Raw genomic sequence first — 13,676 nt, 5'->3', positions numbered from 1 at the left:
TGTAATATATAAAAGTTCATTCATTTCCAAGGCGAAAACTCAGGCAAACCTTATTTCTCCATGAGGAAGGACTTTTGAATCTGTGTTTAAAGTTACTTATAGTAAGTTTTATGCCACTACTAACAATTGTAACACATCAAAATATTGATGGTAGCCATAACAGCAGTATCTAAATCTTTGGGTCTATATATAGTGGTAAAAAGTGAACATACAAAAAAGCTATCAATCAACACCACTAAATATTAATGACAAGTCTGGCTCGTTGGGTGCTGCTTAAACAGCGGGTATTAGGGCTCGTCTGAGTCTGTAAAGGGCGTCCCTGGTGGCACAAATGGTAAAGAATCCACCTGCAATGCACCTGACGTGAGTTTGATCCCAGGGTCTGGAAGATGCCCTGGAGAAGGGAATGGCTCCCCACTCCAGTATTCCTGCCTGGAGAATTCCATGGACAGAGGAGATTGGTGGGCTACAGTCCATGGGGTTGCAAACAGTTGAACACGATTGAGTAACTAACACTATCGCTTAGAATATGGAAAACTCAACACTGCTGGTTTTTAAATCTGCTTAAAAGTAAGTTAGATGCAGAGAAACAGCACTTAAAATACTATGTAAATTTTCATCATACACACGTAACACAAAAATATTTTCTTTTCAAAAAGATTTTCTCATCATCTTTAATGGGAAACAATGAAATGTCATGGAAACAGTCCAGTAGGGAAACATTTACTATTTATCTTTCCAAATCTTATATTTTTAAACAAAATCTGTTGATACTCTGCTTTTGCTTGCAAAAATTGGTCATCATACACATTTGACCCATCTGAAGAGCTTCGAGAAGATACTTGAAAGGCATCAGATGCCAATTCAGCCTCAACTGGAAAGAAAAGGAAAGAATTATATTCTTTACCTAAAACACTTGAATTAAGTAAGTATTAGTTACAACAAACCAACAAAAAAACGAAAAAACCTGAGACCTTTCCTAGTGTTCCGAAAAATGAAATCTATCTATAGGTGGCATGACGTGAAATACAAGATTACAGTTCTATAATCTGCTCATGGTGCACGTGTGGCTGAGCATCAGATTTCTGGTTTCCTCATTCTTCATTGGTTCACTCAGTAACTGTGTGCAAAGGTGCTGGGACAAGGACTGCAATTATAAGATGAAGGCGACCCAGGTCCACCCTGGAAAATGATATGCCCTCAACTGGAAAAACAGACAAACAGGCAACTTCCACACAGACTCACAAATACAAAACAGATATAAAAGACGGCACAGGGACACTCAGAAGGGACAGCCAGCTTCGTGTCAGTACTGCCAGCTTTCTGGTGGAGGTGCTATGGAAGCAGATGCCTGAAGGACAGGAGAAAGTACAGGAGACGGAGGGGAGAAGCTCGTACAAAGCCCGCAGGTGAGGACGCGCGGCTGTGGGATCCTACAGTCTGGCTGGTTAGATGCAGAGCTGAGGGCAGAGGAGGGCGGTAAGGAGATAAGGCCGCCTACTTTGGCAGGACCCAAACCGATGTGGGTGTTTGGAGCTTTTCCTGAGGGTGAAAGATAAACTGGTGACAAAGTCAGTGACAGAGAAATTTTAGTCACCCACCAAGTGACTGCTACACACACGTGACTGTTGAGTCTGGGTTTCCCAGCCTTAACCGCCACCGGCGCCTGAGAAGCAGGTGAACGCCACATCTCCTGAGAATAGTGTCAGGTGCAGGCAGACAGTTCCACAGGGATGCAGGCAGTAGAAGAAGGAAATAGCCAGAAGTAAAAGAAATACATAGACCTTTAGAGATTATTTTTCAAGCTATGGAACATGATGAATCAATAAGGAAGAACTATATTTTTCACTATGACCGCTCATGTGTTCACATTTCTCATTAGCTATATGTAAGAAAAAATATTTAAGATAGCAACTGTTATCCAAACAACAGAAAGAGATGCCACTGACTGTTTACCATGTATTTCAGAAATCAGTGTCTAAATTTAATTCATACGTTTTGGCAACATACCTTCTTCTAGTTCTCTAGTTATACTCCTGTCCAACTCCCGCTGCATCTCAAATAAGCCAAGTATTATTTATGTTTAAGTTAAACAAGAGAATTATCACAGGAATTACATATAATTTACTACATGTGACACTTAAATAATACTTTTAGAGACTAGACCTAACTTGAAGATTACTTAAGTAGAAAAATCATCACATAAATAGAAGAAAATGAATTCCTACTTATTCTGCTTTTAGATAAGACAATATATATATGGAATGCTATTTAGATTAATCTGATAAAAAGTATAATAAATATCAATCTATCGAGTACACATAATTTCAGAGAATTAGGGAATGACCCATAATCCTAGTAATGACCCACAAGATCACTCTCTTCTCCCTTAACAGTTCCTGCCCTAAATATGTACTTTATTTTGATTTCTAGGTGAGGATCATGTCATATGGAGGAAGTAGTCTGAAGTCGAATGTTAATAAGGAGAACACATCTGCAGTTTTCTTTAAACTTTTCCATTTAGTGAAAACATAGAAAGGTGAGGAAATTATACACAAGAAAACAATGTACCGGCAAGTTTTAATTCTAAAGGTGTTTAGCGAGAAGGATTCTCTCATAAGTGTCAGTTTGCGAACTATGCCCCATGGAAGGGGAAGGTCCCACGGGGGTCACTGCAGGGGTGAGGAACAGAGAAGTCACAGCTGCACCGTCTCTGGCCATTCCTTTAGCTAAATGGCTCTATACTTGTCTCTTTCATATAATACCATTCCACTCAGAAGTGTTTTTCAAAAGAAAGGTTGTTTTCTTTGGGAAAAAAAAAATTTTTTTTTAAGGTATGAGAGTCATTGATTTAGCCAAACTTCCTAATTCTACAAAAGAAGTAACAAGGCCAATGGACTTCTTACTGAGTCTAGAGTCCTATGCCAGCTCCTTCCTCAGATTAAGAAAACACATATAGATTTTTAACTGTAACATCGAGAAAATGAATCTGTAAAACCTTGTTACATAGTTCAATAATGCTTGTGGCATTTCATAAATGTTTTAAATTATATGTCTTAAATGCATGAACAAAAATAAATCAATATCAAACTCCTTTGTAGCAGTCGATATAGTTAATTTGTAAAGCATAAATATCTTTTAAACACAGGACAGGAAACTTGAAAGAGGAAATCTTTAGTTGAATCAAGCAGGCCAAAACTGAAGAGATTTGTCTTAAAAGGATGTTCGTTTCCTCCAGATAAAACCTGGTTTATTAAAATGAATCAGCAAAATGAATTATCCACATTTTGAGTTATTTAGGACACAATTTAAAACACAAATAAGACCTCTCTTTACTATTTAGCATACTTCTATCCAAGCTGTCATAATTAGTTGGTATATACAAAAAGCATGAGTGTAATCTCAACTATAATCTAAATCTGGTCAGAAATTGCAGTTGAACTTCATCTCCTCAGCCTGAAGTTTCAAGGGGAGCACTTATAACTCCTACCCTCCTCATGAGAAGCGAGATTTACCCAACGGGTGAGTTTGGGAGAAGGAACTAAGAAGTGCTTGCTTGGTTCCCAATGTCTTCTTTGAAAAGATGTGTGTGCTCACAGCACCGTGAACTTGGGTCTGCGGTAGGCAGCCCGCCCCTGGGGTGGGGACTGAGCCTTTGCTTCCTCCACTGAGGCCTGCGTGGGGCAGTGTCTGACTTGGGATGAAGAGTCTGGAGGCCCGCTGTGACTGCACAGCTAAAGCACGTCCTCCAGGTTCATGGCTCTCAAGTACTAAGACCCAACGTAGCCGCAGTGCTGGCGAAGAAACCTTAGATTGCTCTATGATGGCAAGAAGCCAAATGGGAACACAGGTTGAGACTGCATTTAACAAGGGCTATTTTTATCTGCACCATAACCATCATGAAAACACCATCAAAACCACAAACCCGTGTGCTCTGACTAAAATGGATATTTTAATCACAACGATCACACAATGAAAACTAGCTGCAATTTAGACTCCCCATCATTGCTCTTAGTCATCAATCATCCAGGTGCTGTTGAGATAGAGACAAAAGTGAGCTTCATTTAAAATTTTTTAATGTTTGCTTTAACTACAAATTTAGAAACGTTCTACAATTGCTCAGAAAATATTTTTTAGAAATTTAAGTAACAAGGCTCTAAGTAAAATAGCGATTAAAGATGCATTCTTGTGTAAGAAAATGACCAAAATGTTGATCGAAAACTAGAAATTAATCTTCTGATATAGTGCTACAAGTTTGTTTAATTCATAAAAAGGATTTATATAGGATTCCTTCAAATACAAAAACATCCATATATGGTTAGTGTTTCGATGCCAGTCATTCACTTATGCTTAGGGGTAGAAAAACTGCAGTGGGTTCAGCGGAGCTTGGAGATGATTATGAACACTTGCCAAGGTGAAATCAATTAGAAAGGAGGTCAAATATCTGAAAGTATATGTTCGGTTACTAGGCAATAAGATTTCATTTCTAAAGTAGAATTTAAATGCAGCTTTTCAAGAAATTTAAGAAATTAATAAGTATCTTAAAAATAGAAATCTAGGACCAAAGAAACATAAAATTTTTGTCTCCTTGGTTAGCACAGTTAATTATGGCTTTTACTTAGTGCACATAAGTCAAATAAACAGCTCAGAAGTTGAAAATAAGAATCATTCATATTGGACATGCTAAACCCAAGGAAAAAAAGATAGTAGAACTAAACTTGATCAAGTCAGTCGCCATGCTGTTATCTGAAGGGCATGGAATTGAGGTAGAAAATCCTATGTTTGTTTTTGGAGAAAGATTCATATTGAAGTATTATGGAAATTTCTTCTGCGAGGGCGGCTCCAGGACTGGCCTCGTGGTGAGAGTGCTCAGTAAAGATCTGTTCCGCTGTTTCTCCACCTCAAGTTCGGTGCTCATCTCTGCCAGCCTCCAATTAGTCCTGGGGAAGATGGAAAACACCAGTTTTGTTCACGATTCCCTAAAGGATTTGCATTTTGTAAGCTGCCGCACAGTAAATGGAATTCCCGTCACACCGTGTGAGCACTGGAAGCAGAGAGCAGACCTGCTGTAAACAGTGAGAGCTCTGACCTTGTTCTAAAGAAGCTCACGTGTGTCTGGGCTCCTCAGGTAACAAGTCACAGCTGGGGGAGGAGAGAAAGGGCGTCAGAGAGAACGGGAGGTGGGCTCACAGTGACGCCTGCCGCCTCTGGGACACGCCTGCCCCCAGGAAACAGTTCAGGGATGAAGGAACACACCTCCCACAAGGCCACTTTCAAGCATTTGCTTTCACCCCCCTTGTATAAATGTTTCACTCATGACCTCGGAAAAATTAAGCACTTGCCTCTGAGGAATCACCTAGAGCCACAGTCTCGAGGGAGGATGAGAAAGTCAGTGGGTGAGACTGAAAAGGGCTAAAACGGCCCCAGGAACAATTACAAGCATCCCCTGCTTTTCCAAAGTTCATTTTATGTTACTTCACTTCTACGAGGGCCCTACATAGGCACCTGTTTTTCATTTAAAAAAAAAAAGAAAAAAAGAAAAAAAAAGTCTGAAGAGGATTTTTGGTTTCATTTAAAAAGGCAAAAAGCTGAAACGGCGTTCAGTGCATGTTTTTACAGCGAGAGGCATCGCGCTCCACAAACAGGGAGAGCGGCCCCACCGAGCTCCTTCCCCGGAAGCCACACCCCACATCCCAGCATCACGTCCCACAGCCCTGAACCCTCTCTGGGAGCACCGGTGCTTCCCTTGTGTGCGCTTATTTTAGGCATCGACTAGCAGAACGTGCCCTGGGTCCCTGCTCCTTTGCTGTATGCTCTCTGGGCTTATGAAAGGCGTCCTAGGAGTGCTCTGCTTTCAGAGGGCGGTGCAGGTGGGATCTGCCCCTTCCAGCCTCCACACCCTCCCTCAGTCAGGCCACCATGCCAGCGTCCCCTCTGTGAACTACCCCGCCTTTCACCCCTGTGTGAACGTGGCCCGACTTCACAAGCATGCTTTTACACAGTGTAGGAAAACGCACCAGGACGTGGTGTCACTAATCTGTCTTAGGGCGCCCCCTTAGCAGGGACTGTCTAGTTAGCTTTCACTGCCTACTAATCTCAAGAACCTGGCTCTATAAAAACTAGGCTTCAGAGACAAATTAATGGACTACATTTATTTTGTGATTCTGTGTTTTGACTTACTCGTCTAGCTTCTTTTCCAATGACTTCCTAACTTTTAGTTCTTCGAGGTAGAGTTTCTTATATTTTTCCAAATCTGCTTCATAAGTTTCCATCTTGAAGACTTCAGATGCCAACTCTTTAATTCTGAGTTCCATCTGACTTCTTAAGAAAGCAATATGCTCCTCGTCTGTCTGCTCTAAGTATTCTTGAGATGCCGCTTGTATCTAAGTCAAATTTTAAAAGATATATTTCTTTTGTTAATGATTATAACGTGAATAATTATATTTGTTCCCTTTAGTTTTGAGTCAGTAATTCAGAGAGCAATTTTAAATGTGAAAAAAAGAAAAGTGAAACTTTAAAATAATCATGGTCAATGTGAAATGAATTAAATCTGAATTATAAAATTAAAGCGGAATCAATGTTATAGTAGTATTTATGTAACCTGATAATTCAAATAATAAGAGGATCAACTTAAAATTTTAAAAACTGAACGAGACAACTTGAGAATAATTCAAGAGGATGGTACCCATTCTAAACCACAGTACTTTGTTTCCTTCTCATGGTCTTGTTTTATACCAGCTGGTCTTATAAGTAAAAGGATCCTCTAGTCAGAATCATTCTGAAAGATCAATTGAGTGATAACTGTGATGGAAATTGAAATATTTCTCTCTTCAGAGACAGACAAGTGCCCCCTTCCTTCCAGAAATCTACCAAACAAACTGCTCTAAGGGAAGCAGAGGAAACACATAAGCTGTATACATCCACTGTAATTTACAATGAGGTGAATTCAAGGATATGACAGATCAACAAATTAACCTGTAAAACCGTGTTGACTTCTTTGAATTTCTCTACTAGCTCCTGTCTCGCTCGCTCTTCAATCTCCTCCTTATACTGCTCTACTTGACTGTGTTCCGTCATACTCATTTCCATGTGACTTTTGCGGTTCACTATGTCTTGCTTCAGCTTCTTGTTATTCTTCTCTAGTTTTTCACATTTCTTTTGCTTTCCTGTCATGAATAATAACTCCTCTCGAAGAACCTGAATTTTTGCATTCATGTGCAGACATTGTGAACATACAGTTTCCAGCTCTGCTGGACGATCATCAATCTGCAAGAATAAAACAAATGACATTTGGTAATGAGGGAAGTGGACTGAACACAGCCTAACACAAACCAAGGATCAAATAAATATGATGGTATCTGTATTGATGAATGTAGGACAAGGAATTACTCAGAGAATCAAGAAAGAAGTTTAAACCACCAAGAGTCACAAAATATAGTCTTCACTGTCATCATCTTTGTCACACAAAATTTGCACTTGATTTTACACTCTTTTATTGTTCTATAATAGTACTTTTCTATCATTCCTCCATGGAATGACTGCAAGTCACCCCTTAGTAGAACGTCTCTTACTCCTTCCCCCCCAACATGTCCCATGGTTTTTAAAGAAGTTTGAGGTATACTGTATTGAGTTATCTGAGGCTGAGTTAATAAATGCCTCCCAAAAGAAGACTGTGAAAATAAGGCTGTAATTAATAAATCTTCTAAGTATGGATTTTAATCCAATAAGCCTTTTTCTGAACTAGAAATAGTTTTTGCTAATTTGAATTGCATTCCAAAGAGAAATGATTTGCAAGGCTAAAGATATCCCGTCTCCTAAGAGTTTAGTGAGATGATCCATACATTTTTCTGAACAAGAGAAAAATGCCTCTTTCTTGTAATCCTTTGTTACTTTCCACAGAATAACAGACTATACCAAAGAAAACACACAAAAAATATTTGCTGGAATTTCAGTGACACAGAGTTGGAAAGAACTTTCATTTAGACAGAATGATTACTTGGTAAGTCGAGGTGAGTGGAGCCGGTGGTATTCAAACATGTCTACAAATTCTTTGACAAGTTTCTTGTGAAATTCCCTCTCCTTAAATATGTGCTGGCCTCAGTAACTGATTCTAGTGGACAGAGTCTGGGGGAACTGCTATGTGATTTCTCAAGCTAAATAGCTTCTGACTGGCTCCGTGGGGAAGCCCACTCTTAGCATCAGTCACCACGCTTTGAAGAAGCCCAGGCTACATACTGAGCACATGTCAGTGTCCCGACTGACCGCCCCCACCTAATGACCCATCCAAAAGCCAGCTCCAACTGCCGGACGTGTGCATGAACAGGTCTTCAGATGACTCTGGTCCCCACCTTCACGACATCCCAGCTGACGAAGACTGGAGAAGAAATGAGCTGGGCTCACTCACTGAGCCTTGCTCCAACACAGACTTGTGAACAAAGGAAATGCTGTTTTGAGCCACTAGGCTTTGGGTGATCTCTAATACAATTTGTTAGCAATAAATAACTGGCACAGATACGGATATTAAAAATGGGGTTCAGTGCAGTTCACTCAGTCACGCCTGACTCTTTGTGACCCCATGGACTGCATCACACCAGGATTCCCTGTCCATCATCAACTCCTGGAGCTTGCTCAACCTCATGTCCATTGAGTCAGTGACGCCCAAAAATGAGGTATTGCCATTAAAAAAGAACTAAAACAGGTGAGAATGCTTTTGAACCTGGATGTAGGTGGGACCCGAATGGATACAGAGAAAGAAATGGAAACCCAAAGGGCTTCATGAGTTTGTAAACAGAAGCCTGATGGCCCTTGAAGAGGCTGCCAGTGACAGCTTCTAGGCAAGAGAAGAAAATGACACTGAAACATGGGGGAACGGAGACTCTTGCTATGAACCAGCTGAAAGTAAAATCAGTGAGAAGGATAAGCTATGAGACAAAAAAAAGGACTATTAAATACAAAGGAACCAGGACTCACTGGGTTCAATATCTGTATCCCCTTTACAGCATCTCCACCTGTCCAATTGTCACATGACGCAAAAAGACAGAAATGGCTTCTTGGCTAAGGTCAAATCTAGGGTGCTATCAAGGAAAACATGGTCTAAACGTAAAACCTGTAGACTGTAAAACCCTACATTCAGTTCAGTTCAGTTCAGATGCTCAGTCGTGTCCAACTCTTTGTGACCCCATGAACCGTAGTATGCCAGGCCTCCCTGTCCATCACCAACTCCCGGAGTCCACCCAAACATGTCCATCGAATCTGTGATGCCATCTAACCATTTCATCCTCTGTCGTCCCCTTCGCCTCCTGCCCCCAATCCCTCCCAGCATCAGGGTCTTTTCAAATGAGTCAACTCTTCACATGAGGTGGCCAAAGTATTGGAGCTTCAGCTTCAGCATCAGTCCTTCCAATGAACACCCAGGACTGATCTCCTTTAAGATGGACATCTCCCAAGGCCTAAAACAGGGCTCATCCTGAATTGCCACTAAACGAAAGTTTTGCTAGGTTAAATAGAAGACATTGCTTCATTAATTTCAAAGTGAGTTTTTTTTTTTTTAAAGAGAAATCACTTCAAATTTAAATGGACTTCCAGAGGGAACTATATTCAAAAAACATATATACATAAACAAGTATAAACAAACCACGTTACTGTACACCTGAAACTTACATGGCATTTTAAACTGACTACACTTCAATTGAAGGAAAAAGCAAGAACCATCACCACCGTCGAAAACAACCACCAAAAACAATAAGGAACACATTTTCTTTCAGTTCTTCATAAAAATCAGCTATATGCCATTCAAAAGAGTATGAGCATTGTTTTTTCATGACCTCACTTTCTCTTAAGTTGAATTTGAAATAATGTCTCGCAGAATTATAACATAGAGTTCCTGGTCTGACTTACCCCCACTATTTCTGTTGTGTGTGTAAAGTAATCTGTCTCATCTTCACCCTCATTCCATCTTATATTCATCTTGTCCTTCGTAAAGGAATTCTTCCCCTTCATCCTCCTCCCCATCTTCATATTCATCTAGTTGATTTTCCTAAGTGCTTTGTAATTCAGTACTTTCATAATGGTATATACTTAGTATGCCAATATTTATAACTCTGAATCATGCACATGTATGGCTCTTATTATCACACCATTTCGTACCGTGACTTTGAGGGCTTCTATTTCTGTGGTGGGATCCTTTCTGTCTTCATAAGGATCAGGGGAATGGTATGTGAACAAGTACAGGGAAAGAAGAGTTACAAACAGAACCACTTACCTTTGTAGGACCAAGGCCTGCTACAGACTTGAGAAGTTTGGGAACAGGCTCAGGTGATGGGAAGGCAGGCTGACAGATGCCCTCAAACCAGGGTGATGGTCTGGGAAATGTTTCAACCACATCTTCAATGTTGCTATCAGAATTACTGTCCTCAGAGAAAGTCGTATTCTCTGGTCTCAAAAGGCCACACTTTGCTTCTACTACAGTGAAAACAGGAGAGGACATGAGAACATGTGTCATTTCAAATCGGGGAATAACACCAGAAGGACAGTCTTCGAACAACTTACTGTTTCTGTTGGATTGCTGAGAAGGCTTCATGAGCTTTGTCAACTTTGGTTTCACGACATGCTGGAGAAGAAAATAAGAGCTTGAAGACTATAACAAGTATCAACCTGAATAAATTTATAACAGCCTCCACTCCTCTATGATCTAACACAAAGAGCACAGGCTCTGGAGTCATTCAGAGGTGGATTCAAATCCCAGTTCTGCCACTGACTGACCTGCTCATGGGGAAAGGATTATGACAGACGACATCAGAAGCCCCGGATGTTCCTCTCCTTACCCCGAATTGACAGCTATACAAATACGATGACACCCACTAGATCACTTTCTCGACCAAAATGTTCGAGAGTAATAATTTATCCCCAGGAGTTCAGAGCACTATTGAAAAACTAAGACATTTAAATTAATTGCTATATTTTGAAATCTGCTTCCATGATTAATATATACATGAATTATCACTTGGGAAGGGAAATATGAAAGTTTAGGTTTTAGCAGAACCTTATTTAGATGCACTAGAACTGCAAACAGGATAAGCTACTTCTATTCTGTTTGTCAAACAGCTAGAGATATAAAACAGGGGGGGAAAATCAGCTGCTTCTATGAAACAGGGAAAAAAGCAAGGTTAAACGCGTAGGGCAATGATCATGAATGAAAGCCACAAACACTCTAAATAGACAGCCATAAGCAAACATGTGCACAATAGGGGAAGAGAGTGATGGACTGAAGGAACAGACACTGAAGAAATTTGCTCTGTGAGGAAAAATTAACTTAATAGTAAATATTTAAAAAAAGAAATTAAAAAGGTAGAGGAGAAAGAAGAAAGGAAAAGGTGAGACATTCTTAGTCAAGAACAAACTTCACGGGGAAAAAAAATAAGTATAAGAAGGTATGTGGAGAAACACATATATTTAGAATTTACAAAAATAGATCAGTAATTTATAAGTATTCTTAAGGATATACTATGAGCAAAGCCTCTTTTTCATATGATTTTATTAATCTAATTATATGCATCTACACTGTTCTTCAAATTTTATGAAAATATCAACATCAGTTCAGGTCAGTTGCTCAGCTGTGTGCGACTCTTTGCGATCCCATGGACAGCAGCACACCAGGCTTCCCTGTCCTTCACCAGTTCCCAGAGGTTTGACAAACTATGTCCATTGAGTCGGTGCTGCCATCCAACCATCTCATCCTCTGCCGTCCCCTTCTCCTCCCGCCTTCAAACTTTCCCAGAATTGGTATTTTCCAATGAGTCGGTTCTTCACATTGGATGGCCAAAGTATTGGAGTTTCAGCTTTCTGAATGTTGAGCTGTAAGTCAACTTTTTCACTCTCCTCTTTCACTTTCATCAAGAGGCTCTTTAGGTCTTTAATATCTGCCATCATGGTGCTGTCATCTGCGTATCTGAGGTTATTGATATTTCTTTTGGCTATCTTGATTCCAGCTTGTGCTTCATCCAGCCCAGCATTTCGTATGATGTACTCTGCATCTAAGTTAAATAAGCAGGGTGGCAATTTACATCCTTGATGTACTCCTTTCCCGATCTGGAACCAGTCTATAGTTCCATATCCAGTTCTAACTGTTGCTTCTTGTCCTGTATAAAGATTTCTGAGGAGGCAGGTCAGGTGGTCTGGTATTCCCATCACTTGAAGAATTTTCTACACTTTGTTGTGATCCACAGAGTCAAATGGTTTGGCACACTCAATAAAGGATAAGTAGATGCATTTCTGGAACTCACTTGCTTTTTCTATGATCCAGAGGATGTTGACAATTTGATCTCTGGTTCCTCTGCCTTTTCTAAATCCAGCTTGAAGATATGAAGTTCATGGTTCATGTCATCTTGAAGCCTGGCTTGGAGAATTTTGAGCATTACTTTCCTAGTGTGTGAGATGAGTGCAATTATGTGGTAGTTTGGACATTCTTTGGCATTGCCTTCCTTTGGGATTGGAGGAAAACTGAACTTTTCCAGTCCCGTGGCCACTGCTGAATTTTCAGATTTCCTGGCATATTGAGTACAGCACTTTCAGAGCATCATCTTTTAGGATTTCAAATAGCTCAACTGCAATTCCATCACCTCCACTAGCTTTGTTCGTAGTGATGCTTCGTAAGGCCCACTTGACTTCGCATTCCAGAATGTTTGGCTCTAGGTGAGTGATCACACCATCCTGGTTATCTGGGTCATGAAGATCTGTTTTGTAGAGTTCATCTTAATGAATTCCGCTTCTGTTAGGTCCATACCATTTCGTCCTTTATGGTGCCCACCTTTGCATGATACATTCCCATGGTATCTCTAATTTTCTTGAAGAGATCTCTAGTCATTCCCATTCCATTGTTTCCTCTATTTCTTTGCATTCATCCCTGAGAAAGGCTTTCTTATCTCTCCTTGCTATTCTTGGGAACTCTGCATTCAAATGGGTGGATCTTTCCTTTTCTCCTTTGCCTTTTGCTTCTCTTCTTTTCTCAGTTATTTGGAAGGCCTCCTCAGACAACCATTTTGCCATTTTACATTTCTTTCCCTCCGGGATGGTCTTGATCACTGCTTCCTGTACAATGTCATGAATCTCCATCCATAGTTCTTCAGGAACTCTGTTTATCAGATCTGATCTCTTGAATCTATTTGCCACTTGCAGTGTCTAATCATAAGAGTAAATACTACATGAAACTAAATTCAGAGCATGAAAACAAATTTCACAACAGAACACTTTACCTTGGTTTTAAAATCTAAGGCTTCATTGTTTGATGGAGGCCCTAAATCAACGCCAGGTTCGCTGGGAAACCTTTAAAGCAGAAACATACAATAAAAATGAGTGAGCTCATTTCCTTGAACAAAAGAAAAAAAAAAAAAAAGTGAAAGTCTCTCTATATAGTAAATAAACTTTCTTGACATGAATAAAATTTGGCCTGTTTTAAAACAGCCTTTTTTAAAAAATTTTTTAAAGATTTTTTGATGTGGACCACCTTTAAAGTCTTTACTGAATTAGTGCCAATGGTGCTTCTATTATATGTTTTGGCAGTCTGACCCTGAGGCATGTGAGATCTTAGCTTCCCTGACTGAGTATTGAACCCACACTGCCTACACTGGAAGATGTCTTAGTAACCATCTTAACCACTGCACCCCCAGGGAAGTCTCCAA

At 40.0% G+C, this 13,676-nt stretch overlaps 2 long non-coding RNA genes across 2 annotated transcripts; both read right to left on the bottom strand.

Annotated features, from left to right (window-relative positions):
• Window positions 1-2,455: 2,455 nt before the first annotated feature.
• On the bottom strand, window positions 2,456-7,025 carry LOC122435872. Its single transcript, XR_006267717.1, has 3 exons — window positions 6,976-7,025; window positions 6,181-6,383; window positions 2,456-4,940 (listed from the first exon to the last, which is right to left on the bottom strand). It is a non-coding gene; the product is annotated as an uncharacterized LOC122435872 (long non-coding RNA).
• Window positions 7,026-9,547: 2,522 nt separating this feature from the next.
• On the bottom strand, window positions 9,548-13,397 carry LOC122435893. Its single transcript, XR_006267725.1, has 3 exons — window positions 13,251-13,397; window positions 10,549-10,609; window positions 9,548-10,461 (listed from the first exon to the last, which is right to left on the bottom strand). It is a non-coding gene; the product is annotated as an uncharacterized LOC122435893 (long non-coding RNA).
• Window positions 13,398-13,676: the final 279 nt, after the last annotated feature.

This window comes from Cervus canadensis, chromosome X, assembly GCF_019320065.1.
Source record: "Cervus canadensis isolate Bull #8, Minnesota chromosome X, ASM1932006v1, whole genome shotgun sequence".
NCBI lineage: Eukaryota > Metazoa > Chordata > Mammalia > Artiodactyla > Cervidae > Cervus > Cervus canadensis.
Note: the sequence above shows the minus strand (reverse complement) of the source record. Positions and strands in the feature narration are given on the sequence as shown.